The sequence below is a fragment of the Dioscorea cayenensis genome, chromosome 8, assembly GCF_009730915.1.
Source record: "Dioscorea cayenensis subsp. rotundata cultivar TDr96_F1 chromosome 8, TDr96_F1_v2_PseudoChromosome.rev07_lg8_w22 25.fasta, whole genome shotgun sequence".
Lineage (NCBI taxonomy): Eukaryota > Viridiplantae > Streptophyta > Magnoliopsida > Dioscoreales > Dioscoreaceae > Dioscorea > Dioscorea cayenensis.
This window is the reverse complement of record NC_052478.1, coordinates 15,982,988-15,997,311: the sequence shown is the minus strand read 5'-3', so window position 1 is coordinate 15,997,311 and position 14,324 is coordinate 15,982,988. Positions and strand designations below refer to the sequence as shown.

The following is a 14,324-nucleotide window of genomic DNA, read 5'->3' as shown; positions in this document are numbered from 1 at the left end:
CAGGCATTCACACCTTCGTGTGAATGCCCATGTGTCTTTCTGGTTTTGGGGAGCACTATAGCAGAAGCATTGTAGTAGTGCTACTATAGAAAAGCACAAGGGGTGACACATGGCTATGTGCATAATCCACATGCCCTTGTGGAATGACACATGCCTGTGTTGGTGCCCTTGGACTTTCTGGCTTTTGGTGCTACTATAGCATCATTACTGTAGCAGTGATACTATAGCAAATCGATAAAAAGTCATATAAGGTGTCACACGGCCGTGTGAACAATGCACACGCCAATGTGAGCCTTTATACAAGTTTTTGAGGCAATTGTATGATGGTATTTTTACTTATTTTTCTTTCCTTTTAACCATACTTTTCCATTTCTTCATCATTCTTCTTAGATGAGACTACTCCCAAACCTTCTCAAACTCCTCAACTTGTGTATTGAAGAATCATCCTCCACTTCTCCTCCATTTTATTCTTGTTCAAACCATCAAGGTATGATTCCTTCTTCTTTCCTCCATTTCATCATCTTTGGTAGATTAGGTCTAGGATTTTGTTAGATAATGATCCCATTAACCTTCATTCTTGCAATATCTTCTTGTTGACGTGTAGAATGTTGTTGAAGCATGATTCCTTTGTTTGCTTCCCAATTTTTGTTGAAATCTTGAGTGGCCTTCATACTTAAAAGTTCGGGGAGTCACTGTAGCATTACTATAACTCATATGATCTCACTTATTTTCCATTAATTTCCTAGCCTTGAATGGAGATCCCTCCCAAGGGAACTCCTAGAGATCATTTGAGCTCAAGATTGAGCCGTACCCGAGTCTCAAGGAGTCTTACATTTTCTTTCTAGGGTTAAGGCAATTCATGCATTCTTTTTATGTTCAATATTTTTTTTATTGAGTTATTGCATTGTATTGGTGTGGTCTTGTGATGAGTGTACATTGTTCTATTAATTTATATCATTTTGTACACTCATTAGCCATGTATTAGAAGTATATTGTGAAATCCGATGCAAAATATAATGTGTTTTTTATTCTTAGGCTTCGGGCAGTACTTAAAGACAATAGAGAGCCAAAAGAAGCATTATATATCATAAAAGAAGAATTTTGAACTCTCTCAACATCAATTGGATAAGGACAAGGTAAACAGGATTGCTTGTGGCCAGCTTACGGCCAAACTTACGGCAGTAAGCCTCTTCTGGAGAACCTTGCATGCAAGCTTATGCCCATAAGGAGGAGTATAAAGTCAAGTCAGAGGACTTTACGGGCAGGACTTACACCCGTAAGGAGGCCCATAAGGATCATCTAGAGGAGTGCTTATGCCCATAAGGGTGGTCGTAAGGACACCACATAGAAGCTTATGGTCCGGCGCTTATGGTCGTAAGCTGGATAGTAACACAAGACAAAAGACCTTACAGATGGGATTTACGACTATAAGTGTTCTTGTAAGGCTCGCAATCCATCATCTCCAGCTCTTTACGGCCATAGCATTACACTCATAAGCAGCCCATAAGCGGCATAGTTTATATAGATCTAATGAGGATTTTTAGGGCAATCTTTAATTCTTTTCTTGGAGGCAAGGCTTAGGAAGAAGGAAGGCGAATCTCCAAGGCTTTATAGGTGACTTTTGAAGGAGATTTGTATCCATCATCAAGAGTAGGAATATCATAGCCGTCAAGCTCACCTTGGTGGCTTTTGTAGAATGTTCTTGGGAGTTTTCTAGTAATAAAACTTTGCCATGATTAGGAAGGGGGTTTTCATTTTTATGATCATTCTCTTCATGTCTTATAATTTAAATGCTTGCCCTCCTTTAATGGAGCGCTAATTTTTTAGATGTTTGGCTATAGTAGAACTTTAGGGTTTTATCTCTTTTGACATTGGTTGTAGATCTTTGGGATTTATTTGTTTCTTAATTGCAATCTAAGTTATTTTAATCTAATTGTGTGTTTTTATTGCTTGGTTGCTATCATGAAGAAAGTCCAAGTTATCATACTCGATGTGTTTTGTGATTAGTAAAAATACCCACCAAGCATAGACATACCACAATTAGAGGTGATTGTGAGTAAGCATAATAATAGGGTACTTTGGAGAAATCTTTTCTCTAAATCCTCCCTAGTGAGGTAATGAGTATTTCTGCGTTCTTTGCAATCATGTGGAATAGATTTGAGGATAAATCATATCTCTATTGTGTATTTGGATTAGGTGTAATCTATTTGCAAGAAGGATTACCTAATTAAGAAATTCTTGTTAACTCACATCGAGATTTAACTAAATGTTAATGCGATTATGTTGTGACTGTATCAACACTATACTGATTTAGTTACTATTTACCCTTGAAAGAGGGGTTTAGTATAATTTATAGAATCTCTCGGTTCAAATAAGATTACATGTTTTGACAACCTTTGTCCAGTACTGAACAAGACCCTAGAGGGATGCTATACCCGGACATCATTTCTTCTTCTGATTTCTCTACTCCTTGTTTGGTATTTCTTGCTTCTATTTTCTAGTTCTTTTGTTCACACACATCACTACTTTTTGTTAGGATAACTTTCTGATTTAGTGTAAGTATTAATAATCTAATTCTTCCCTGTGGAGAGATGACACACCCTTGCGTGTGTACCATAAGTGCACAAGTGTCAATGTAATAAAGTACCCAATGGGTGGGTAGTTGCATCCACAACGAATAGACTCTAGAAACAAATATTATTGCTAATTAGCTAAGGTAATGACCAATTGGTAATTGTATTTAAGATGTTAATGAAATAATAGCAAGAAAATAAGCAAAAGTTAAAGAGGAAGAAACACTCAATGATAAAGCGGGGTACTTGGAAAGTGCTCTCCCTAGGACTATTGTTTCAAGTGAAAGACTAATATTATGCTTCCCTCATTGAGATTTAAAGAGTCGAGGAAATCAACAAATACATAGTCCCAAATCTAAAGATAACTGTTACTAACCCTCTACGTATGCCCCGACTGAAAGGAATACTCTCAACACCTCACATTGCATGGGACTGCTTTGAGTTCTAGAAACTCCAAGTGATAAATCCTATTCCCAAGTCTAGATCTAACCCTTTGGTCCAGGCGAAAGATATCTAATTATAACTAAGCCCCAGCGGAAGGGATCTCTCAACACTTCACTCTATTATGCCTGCACAATTAAACCCCAGTTGAGGAGATCTATCAACACTTCACTCTATTGTTATTGCAAAGAACTCTTGGAATGTGGAGGTAGGATAAATCACATCGAAAGGGAAAAAGGACGCTCCGCTACCTCTTGACTCACCCTCTCAACCCTCATCAATCTTGCTAAGTCTAACCCTAATGGTGATGGTCACTCGTCAAAAGGGTGCCTGAATGTATTCTCAACCCTAGTGTCATTCTAAGGGGAAATCAAACCATAAGCCTACAAGATTGAAACTAAATTAAAAACTCAATTGAAAGAAATATAATAAAAGTCAATAAAACAAAATCATCCTAGGGTTTACAAGTCCAAGCACCCATTAGGGGTTTAGCACTCCATGAAGCAATACAAAATCAAAGAATAAATAAAAGATAAATGCAAACTATCCATAAGAATAACCCCCTTGTTTTCTGTGATGATCTCCAAGAGCTGTTTATCCTTCTCCAATGACTTCTCTATCGAGCCTAGGGTACACTTCGCCGAAACATTGCTATCGAAAACTCCCCCAATAACTCTCCTTCAAAAGAAAATGATGTCGAATGGGCCAGAAACGCTCCAAAACCTCACAAAAACCTCCTCCAAACCCTAGCTGTGCTTTCTCTAAAAGATAGGAAAAAGACTCCCCAAATAACTCTTCGAGGCCGCCCTTTAAAATGCTTAAATCAGGATTTCACACACCCATATGTATTTTCCACATTGGCGTGTGGATTCTCTGATTTTCGGAATTTTGCATTTTGTGAACAAAAACAAATACAGTATTCTATGAATAGTACTTTTGCTACAGTATTGCTACAATGATCCCAAATTCCTCTTCTTCCATTGAGGCCACAAGGTTGGGCACACACCCGTGCGGTAGGTCATGTCGAATGACACTTTCGAAAACTCTGCTCAAGCTGGAACATGAATTTGTAACTGCCTTTGTGCCCTTCCAATTTGTAGATAGATTTGTACATTCTTGAAAGTTGGCACACATCCTCATGTGTTTGATCACGACTCATGTCTTAACACTTGTTCCACACAAGAGAATCTTTAAAACCTACGTTCATGACCTATTTTCACTTTATTTCTTCTTATACTGCCTCCACAACCCTGAATGCATAAAAGAACACAAAAACACACGAATGAGCCATAAAACCTGATAAAAGCAATGCTCATTATAAGTGAAACATGCTCAATAATATGCAAACACAAGCACTGACAAGGCCCCTTGCGTATATCCTGCAAGTGCACGGGTTTGTCAAAGTAATAATACCGGATGAGCAGGTATCGTATCCACAGGGAGTAGGGAATAAAAACACTTAATTCGCTTCTTAGCTATGTGAAAGATAAATAGTGATATCTGTGACAATGATTCAATTCTCAAAAGTAAAAACAACATGTAAGAGAGCACAAGTAAAGGAGAAGGTAAGGCAATCGATAAAGATGGGGTACTCGGATATTGCTCCGCCTAGGACAATCATTTCAAGTGCAAGAACCCTCTATTATGCTTCCTAATTAATGCAACAGTGAGTCGTGGAAATCCTTAATTACATAGTCCCAACTCTAAGGTCAACCATGCCTAACTCTATACATGTCTCGGAGGAGAGATTGGATAACCTCTCAACCTCACACTCGCATAGAATTGCAATGAGCTCTAGGGATTCCAAGTGATAAATCACTTCCTAATTATAGACCTAACCCTTTGGTCCATGTGAAAGGTCCCTAACCACAATTAAGCCCTAGATACTAAGATCACTTCTACGCTTCACTCCATTGCACCCGCAATTAAACCCCAGCGGAAGGTCATCCCTTAGACTATTCACTCTATTATGGACGCAAAGAACTCGAGGAATGGAGGTAGAATCTAACACATCGGAGGGGAAAGGGGACGCTCCTGTACCTCTCGACTCACCCTCTCAACCCTCTCCAACATAGCTTTGTCTAACACTCGTGGTGTGTCACTCACTCACAAGGTTACCAACAAGAACTCTCAACCCTAGTGTCACTCTAGGGGAGTATTCAAACAATCAAGCATTCAAGGTTGGAACTCACAATAAACATCAATTAATTGAAGCATAATAAAGAGATTCAATGAAACGAATACATCCTAGGGTTCACAAATACCCAAGTACCCACTAGGGGTTTAGCTCTCCATGGAGCTAATTACAATCAAAGAAATAGAATGTAAAAGCAATGAATCCATAGAAAACCCCCTCGATAGTCGTGTCAATGGTCTTGTGGAGAGTCCTCTACTCGTCGCAAAGGGTCCTTCGTCTGGCCTAGAATACACCTCGCCAGATCGGTGCCGATGAAAGCTATCCCAATAACCTTCTTCCAAATGATGCGCGATGTCGAAGCCGTAGAACTTCTCCAAAACCCTAGCCAATATCTCTCAAAACCCTAGCCGAAGCCCTCTCTCAAGTTAGAGAAAAGATCGAGAAAAGAATGCTGAAATCGGGGCTGAATCGGCTTTAACTAGGGATGGAATCGGAAATCCACAGCCCCTATGGATGCCCCTGTGGATTTTTCACACGGACGTGTGGAATTTCCACACGCCCGTGTGGATTCTATGTTCTGTAGTTTTCTCAGCCTGCTGTGAACAGTGCTTCTACAGTACTTTGCTACAGTGTTTCTGCTGTGCTCTGCTACAGTATCCGGCTTGAAATATTTTACGAATCCATACTTTCATCGAGGTAATGCAAACGAGCACATGTTCACGTCGTGGATCGCTTTGCTTCTTCAATGATGGATAAGTTGATGGAGATCTTGTTCTATGTGCATAAGTCGGAATGCTTGAGTGTGACTGCCCTTGTGTCTCTCCAAATGGTTATGCTAAGTCAAATACGAGGAGGTTGGCACACACTCTAGCATCTCACACCCGACCTATGTCTTCGCGTTTGAACCTTGGCAAGATTTCCTCCAAAATCGGTGCATTATGATCCACATTGGCTTCTTTCCTTCATAATCGGCCTCACAACCCTACCTGCATAAAAGTAACATAAAAACACACATATTAGTGTAAAAACCCGAGAAAGGTAATGCTTAACATAAGGAAAGAATGCTTCGCATTCATATCACACAAGCACTTATCAAGCACTTATCAATAGACATCATGCTCTTTAGCACTTTATTACATGATCGGCATGTACACTTGCGTCCCTATCATGTTAGGCGGTAGGGCTTCAACTAAAGGCATGGAGCCAATAGAGGAGTAGGCCCATCGTGGCCCCCGACTTCTTAAGTTGTGAGTGGGATTATATTGTGATGCATAACTTTATTAGTATCCAAATGAATTCAATTTCCCAAATTTGTATGATTATGTTTTTGTGCTATCTTTGTATGTATCCAAATGATATTTGTGAAGTTTTTCCCGAATTATCATCATATCGATAATTGTGTTATCACGTAATGGATTACATGTATAAATATATGCATATGCCTATATGTATGTATATATATATATATATATATATATATATATATATATATATTTCCGGATTCAAATAGTTTACAAACTTGGCATTGTTGAACACTAATTGAATTGATTTCACAAGATTAATCATGGAATGCTTTATGAAACTTGAATTCCATGTTTTATGTTAGACAATGTGGCGAAATGAAAGTTTTGAATATTATTGTAACACTTGATGTTGTTAACCTTCTATGAATATGATATCTGTTTTGGCCATGTTTTGTGTTTTTATTTTGTTGGTGACGGGATTGTAACCTGTCTATTGTAATAAGGGGTCCTCACAGTCCAACTTTTAGAAGTGGCATGGTGGATTCAGGACATATTTCCCTTTCAGAGGTATAGAGAATTTCCTGAATGGGTGCTATTGTACTGAGATACGGGGTCACCACACGAGTCTCAGTAGGCTAACATCAAGGTAATGAGGGCCTTGGCGGCTCTGAACCCAATCACGACCATGACTAGGGTTGGAGGGTTTTTAGGCAATTTAAATTGAAAATGAGTGTTTTCCTCCTTTCTTTCGGTATTTTTAAAGAGAGCATATTTTTGAAATGTAATTGGATTTCTGGAGTGTTTAAAGAGCTTATGTTCTTTTTTTTTTTTAAGATGTTAATAAATAGACTTTATCATATGAATTTTGGAAACTACTATTATTATGATTACTTCCTTAATGTGAATTCATGTGAGGATTCTCTTGGCACTAAGCCATTCCACTCACTCAGTGACTTTGTTGCTCGCCCTTCTCATCATATTATAGGCTTTAGTGCTAAGTGGCGGTGTTGCAGAACGTGGTGCTTGGTAGACCTTTGTGTTTGTATCTTTCATTTTCTATGTATGTTCATTCAATGTGTTCATGGCTGCATATCTAAGGAACTTGGATTTACCAGTATATTTGATGTACTTGTTGTTGATTTCCTTATTGCCTTGTAATAATTTAAATCATTTTCCTTTATTAAACCTTGTTATCATATTGTATAGGATCTTGTTTATGACGTGTTTACTTAATCCTTGTTAATTGGTTGAACTGTATTTTATATATTCCTTTTATGAATATCTAGGGGAATTGTAAGCCTTGCGCCAACTGAAGGGTTGGGTGGAGTGTTGATAAGTGCTTGTGTATGAGTAGTACGAAGTATACTTTTCTTATATTGAGCATTAAGGATATTTGTGTTTTTTGTGCATTAAGGGTTGTGGAGACAAGTTTGGAAGAAAGGAAGCAAAAGTAGATCGCAGACATGATTGTTGATGATGTTCTTGGATCGAACAAAGGTGAAGACACAAGTTGTACTCAAAGACATGTGGGTGTGTGCCACCCTCCATTGTGCTCAAGTGAATACACAAAATGGAAGGGCACAAAGGCAGTCACACTCATGTGTTCTAACTTGTGCAACATTATCAAGAGCTTCACCAATGTGGTTTCCTTGAAGATGCTATGTGATCTACCACATGGATGTGTGCCCATTCATGTGGCCTCAATGAAAAGAGTAAATTCGGGAGCATTCCTGCGAAGTACTGTAGCAAATCACTGTAGCAGTTACTATTCATAGCGCGCAGGAAAACAAAACATGAAAATTCACACGGGCATGTGGAAATTACACATGCCCATGTGGATGCCCGATTCCAGCCCTATAAATACCGCTTTGAGAGTTCTTTTTGCGGATCTTTTTCCGATCTTCACCCATCTTCTGGGGAGAGCGCGGCTAGGGTTTGGAGAGGCTTTTGCTTTGTTTTAAGAGTGGTTCTATGGCATTCGACATCGAGTTCCTTTGAAGGAGAACAATTGGGGAAGTTTTCATCGGCATCGATTCGGTGAGGTGTGCCCTAGGTTTGACAAGGGAACCTTTATAGAAGACGAGGGGGCTCTGCAAGACCATCGATACGGACTACAAGTGGGTTTTATCTATGGATTTCTTGTGTTTAATTTCGATTTCATTATTGATTATGTATTGCTCCATGGGGATCTAAACCCCTAGTGGGTGCTTGGACTTGTAAACCCTAGGATGATTTTGCTTCATTGACTCTTATTATGCTTCTTTAATTGATGTTTTAATTGAGTTTCAACCTTGAATGCTTGTTGAATTTATTTTCCCTTAGAGTGACACTAGGGTTGAGAATCTACCTTGGAAATCCTTGTGAATGAATGACATTTCATTAGGGTTAGACAAAGCAAGGTTGAAGGGTCGAGAGGGTGAGTCGAGAGATAGCGGAATGTCCCTTTTTCCTTCTGATGTGATTTATCCTACCTCCACATTCCAAGAGTTCTTTGTGGTCATGATAGAGTGAAATGCTAAGAGACAAACTCCACTTGGGCTTAGTTGCGTGAGCAACAGAGTGATGTGTTGAAGTAATCCTTAGTGATGGGGCTTAATCGTGACTAGGGGTCTTTCGCCTGGACCATGGGGTTAGATCTATATTAGGGAATATGGTTTATCACTTGGAATCCCTAGAGCTTCAAGCAACCCTACACAGTGTGAGGCGTCAAGAGTATCCCTTTCCGCCGGAGCATAGTGTAAGGGTTAATCACAGTTAACCTTAGGTTTGGGACCATGTGCCTTTGGATTTCCACGACTCAATACACTTCAATTAGAAGCCATAATGATTAGTCTTGCACTTGAAACATTAGTCCTAGGGTGAGCAATGTCTGGGTACCCCATCTTCCCATCGATTACCTCTCCTTATTCCTATTGTGCTCTTTTCTCTTTTCTTTATTTTTATTCGAATTGATATTGTTCACTCAAATCACAAATTGCTTCACTCTATAGCTAAATAGCATTACTACTTGCTTCTTAACAACTATTCGCTGTGGTTATGACTACCCACTCACCGGGGTACTTTATTACTTAAAAAACCTGTGTACTTGCGGTACGCACATGCAAGGGGTGTGTCAAGTGTATCCATACTCACCAGTGGTTGTGTGCCAGACCTATGGGATGGGCTGTGACATCTTTTCTTCTTCTATGACCATGTAGAAGGATAGGCAACAAGCTCATTACATGACCATGCATTAGAAAGTGTGACCTTGCTTCAAGCTGTGCTTCGCACATGCAAATCTATAGAGATGAATTTTCATTAAGATTCAAGCCCCAAAATTTGCTAGTAAAGTGTAATCCATGAGAACATAATGAGTGCATTTTATATCTATATTTGCATATCTCTTATATGTATTTTGCTTGTCTTTTAGATAAAATTATTTATACATTTTGCTAGTACTTGTGTATTATATATTGTTTATCTATGCAGGTTAATTGGTCTTAGGACATTAGATTGAGAGTTAGAGCAAATTTCATATCAAAAGAATTAATGAACAACTCTTCATGACCAACACGAGCATGTTTGGGGCGTGCTTATACATTGAGCAGATTACAGGACTTGAAGAAAATATCAGAAGAAGCAAAGCATGGTCACAGAGCCCAGAGCACGATCGTGCTTTTCAGCCATGCACTTTATTGTCTGGATAAATTCTATTTTGATGAAAACCCTAGACTAGCCTGAGAAGAGAATGGGTATTAAGCACAGCCCAAGCATGGGCGTGCTTGTGTCAATAATCACTTTTTAAGCCACAAAGTTAGGGTTTGAAAAGGGTTGGGCTTGGGATTTTGGAGGCAGCTTTTGGATGATCTTTACCACCATCTATTGAGGGGCTAGAACTGAGATTTGGAAACATGATTTGGAGTGGAGCTAAGTTACCGGGAAGGTCCTTAGAGCACAATCGGAGCGATTTAAGAAGCAAAAGGGAGTCCATGGATTCTTAATTAATTGTTTTCTTTATCTTTTCTATGTTGCCTATACCCTAATGAAGTTGTCACCCCTTTGTAAGATTACCTAAATAGATTCTCAACCCTAGTGTCACTCTAAGGGAAAATCAAATCAACGAGTACACAAGATTGAAACTCAATTAAAACATCAATTAAAGAAAGCATGATAAGAATCAATGAAACAAAATCATCCTAGGGTTTACAAGTCCAAGCACCCACTAGGGGTTTGGCTCTCCATAGAGTAATACAAAATCAACAATGAGATCGAAAGTAAATGTAAGCAATTCATAAATAAGACCCCCTTGTCATCCGTGTCGATGGTCTTGACGAGCCGCCTCGTCTTCTCTAAAGGTTCCCTTGTCAAACCTAGGGCACATCTCGCCGAATCGATGCCGACGAAAGCTTCCCAATAGTTCTCCTCCAAAGGAACTCGATGTTGAATACTGTAGAACCGCTCCTAAAACCCAGCAAAAGCTTCTCCAAATCCTAGACACGCTCACCCCAAAAATAGGCAAAAGATAGGAGGAAAATCCCCAAATAAAACTCTCAAAGCGATACTTATAGGGCAAAAAATCGAGCATCCACACGGTTATATGGAATTTTCATACGGCCGTGTGGATTTTTAGGTCTTCATTTCCTGCACGCTGTGAACAGTAACTGCTGTAGTGATTTTGCTACAGTAACTATGGCCAAAGTGGTGATTTTGCAGGCTGTGAACAGTAACTGCGGCCAAAGCGGTGATGACATCCACTTGGTAAATTCCAGTTGCCTTTACCGGCTTACTCCTCTCAGAACTCCACTGATAACCATTGTTTGCCATCTCTTCAATCAAAGTATATGCCATGTTTGGTTGCTTATTGCACAATGATCCCCCTGAGGTAGCATCAAGCATTTGTTTAGTAGCATTGTTCAGTCCATTGTAGAAGATTTGGATCTGCATCCATTCCACTATTCCATGTTGTGGGCACTTTCTTAACATTTCCTTGTACTTCTCCCAAGTGTCATACAAGGATTCAGATTCTAATTGCACAAAGGACAAAATATCACTCCTTAGCTTAGTGATTTTTACTGGAGGGAAGTATCTTGCGATAAAAGTTTTTGAAACTTGCTTTAATGTTGTCAAAGACCCTAGCGGGAAGGAATTTAGCCACTATTTGGCCCTTCCTCGCAATGAGAACAGAAAGAGTCTGAGGCGAACAACATCCTCAGACACATTGTTCGCCTTAAAGGTATCACAAGTTTCCAAGAAACTCCTTAAATGCTCGTAAGGGTCTTCATCCTAAAATCCATCAAACTAACACATCTGCTATACCATTTGAATGATATTAGGATTCAGTTCAAAATTGTTCGCAGCCAAGCAGGGTGAACAATACTTGACCCTACTCCCTTAAGTTTGGTCTGGCAAAATCTGAAATACTTCATTGTTCATTCCTGGCCATTCTTTCCTCTTGACCTACATCCACACTGATCTCTACTGACCCTGTCTCACTCAAATTAATCTGTCTAATTCTTCTTTGAAAATTCCTCCTAACTTCCGGATCAGGGTTCATCAATAGAGAAGGTATGCTTCCACGGGTCATACAATTGTGCCTACGCACAAAAAGATGGGTCAATGTAAGTTCAAGCAAGTAAAAAAGAATGAGAATGAAAATAAGGCGAAAATAATGACTAAAATGGAAAGAAAACAAGTACTCACAAATATGAACAATATTAACAAACTAAATCACCATAATCCAAAATTTTTCTAAAAGTTGACAATCCCCGGTAGTGGCACCAAAAACTTGATGCGTTGTCCGCAAGTATACGGGTCGCACACAAGTAATACAGTGGTACCCCGTGAGGGGTAGGGTATCGAACTACAGGGACTGGACTTAAAGTACTCACTCTTCTACCGATGTCTAGTTGAACAAGAATTGAGTTGGTTTTAAGAATAAAAACTAACAAACAAAGGAAGGAACAGGTGAAAATAAAAGATGCATTAGGAACGAGGTTTTCAACAACAAGAGAACAATGCCCCAGGATGATTCCTATGAGCTATAGCACGCTGACTTGCTTCTAAAGCCTACCAGGTACATTCCATAGTTCAAGTGTGTGCTCACAAGCAATGTTGCATCTATGGTTCTCAAGTACACCATGTTTTGCCAAGATAACTATGCATTTCAAACACATCAAGTTTTGTAATTACAAAAGCAATCACAACTGTGGTAATCCATACACTGAGTTTTACCAAGGCAATTATGCAAATCCAACACATTAAGTTATGCAACACAAGATTAAACACATGAATTTGAAAGAACTCCGTAGATATTAAAAGCAAGTAGTCAAAGCATACAAAGTATCATAATTCATGTCCCGGGGCACCATGGATGGTTAGGCCCTCATGGACGGTACAACAAGGAAGAGGAAGAGAAAAAGCTAAAGAAAGAAGACATGACTCCCTCATTCTCAAGATGATCTTCCTAGTCGAGCTCCGATATGTTAACCCCACTTCCCTTATGCCTCCAACTCGTCCTTGATCCCCTTAGGAGGTGTGGTGAAGCTTGATCTTTACTCTCCTCAAAGTCCTCCTGGTGGAGAGAAGAATCCCCAAAAAAAAGTTGAGAGTAAAACATTAGAATCTCGAGTTAAAAGGGTTGATTTCGGGCTTTACACGGGCTAAGCACAGTCGTGCTTAGACCATGTTTTCTCGATTAGGGTTTTGAGTGAACCGTCTTAATGCTCCCCTAAATTTTCTAGTAGAAGGGAGCACGATCGTGCTCCGCCTGTGCTTCACTTGAGCGCGACCGTACTAGAAGCAAGCAAATCGTGCTTCTCCTGTTGAGCAGAAAATACCTCAAGAATGAGATAATCAGGGGGAGGAGCACACTCGTGCTCCGACCGTGTTCAGCCTGAAAGCATCCCTCAACTTGAATTTTCATTGGGCAATCCTGCAGGCAGAGATAATTAGTGGGATAGAGCACGATCATACTCTGTCCGTGTTCAACTTGAGCACTTCGTAAAAGATCTTCATTCTCCATTCGTTTCATCCTTGATTTCACTTCAAATTTTTTTGAATCCCAAAATCCTGCACAAGGAGCAATAATACCCAGAATAGCACCGAATATACACAAAATTATGCTAAAGGATAAGTAAATTAATGAATTGAGGGTAAATAAATATGATATGAAATGCACTCATCACTAATACTCTTAAGAAGAAAGAAAAGTCACTCAATGCTAGATGGAGTGATGATTCAAATGGTAGTATGGAGGAAGAAGATGAAGAAAATCTGAGCAACCATCATATCTCTTTCCCATCTACGATGAATGGAGTAGTAGACTTCAACAGATCCAAGCCTATTGTAGAATATGTTACAACTTCAGTTACAACATCTAATGAAACTGACAGTGAATATGATGAGGTAAGTGAAAAAAATCATCTTATGGGTTATAAATTTATGCTGACTAAATTTAATGAGATAATCCTGCAAAACAAACGCTTTGAGGAAAAGTTAGATCAATGTAAAGGAAAGTCAAGCCATGCTGAAAAGACCTTAGACTCCATGAACAAAGGTAAAGCCACGCTTGACGAGATCTTATCAATTGGGAGACCAAGCAAAGCCCAACAAGTTATTGGGTATGTTGGTGAAACTTCAAGTGTCAAGATAAAAAATTCAAGAGTTGTTTTTGTTAAGTCAATTGCTCAACAAAACAATGAAGAGAAGCAAGTCAAAACAAGGGAAAAAATGCATAAGAGAAGTACCCACATGCTTTCCTTGTGGAGAGACCGGCCACATAAGACCCAAGCGCAACAAATTGAAAAAAGACTTGAAGAGTGGAAGAGTGGTTGGACATGAATATGCAACATCAAAAGGAAAGTCAGAAGAAAGACTATTGTAATCAAGAAGCTGTGGATCCGAAAAGATAAAGTGCCAAGAAAAGATGCGGAGTGCTCCAATTCAAATCAG

The 14,324-nt window shown here is 39.3% G+C and overlaps 1 non-coding gene across 1 annotated transcript; it reads left to right on the top strand.

The window, feature by feature from the left end:
• The first annotated feature begins 11,328 nt into the window (after window positions 1–11,328).
• Window positions 11,329–11,435, top strand: LOC120268139. The gene has a single exon (XR_005538809.1). It is a non-coding gene; the product is annotated as a small nucleolar RNA R71 (small nucleolar RNA).
• Window positions 11,436–14,324: the final 2,889 nt, after the last annotated feature.